Raw genomic sequence first — 255 nt, 5'->3', positions numbered from 1 at the left:
TTAGCGTGTGTGTGTGTTACTGTTAGCGTGTGTGTGTGTTACTGTCAGTGTGTGTGTGTGTGTTACTGTCAGATTGTGTGTTACTGTCAGTGTGTTACTGTCAGTGTGTGTTACTGTTAGTGTGTGTTACTGTTAGTGTGTGTGTTACTGTCAGTGTGTTACTGTCAGTGTGTGTTACTGTCAGTGTGTGTTACTGTCAGTGTGTGTGTTACTGTCAGTGTGTGTGTTACTGTTAGTGTGTGTGTTACTGTTAGT

This window comes from Salmo salar, unplaced genomic scaffold, assembly GCF_905237065.1.
Source record: "Salmo salar unplaced genomic scaffold, Ssal_v3.1, whole genome shotgun sequence".
In the NCBI taxonomy this organism is placed as follows: domain Eukaryota; kingdom Metazoa; phylum Chordata; class Actinopteri; order Salmoniformes; family Salmonidae; genus Salmo; species Salmo salar.
The sequence above is the reverse complement of the archived record's forward strand: the minus strand, read 5'-3'. Positions refer to the sequence as shown.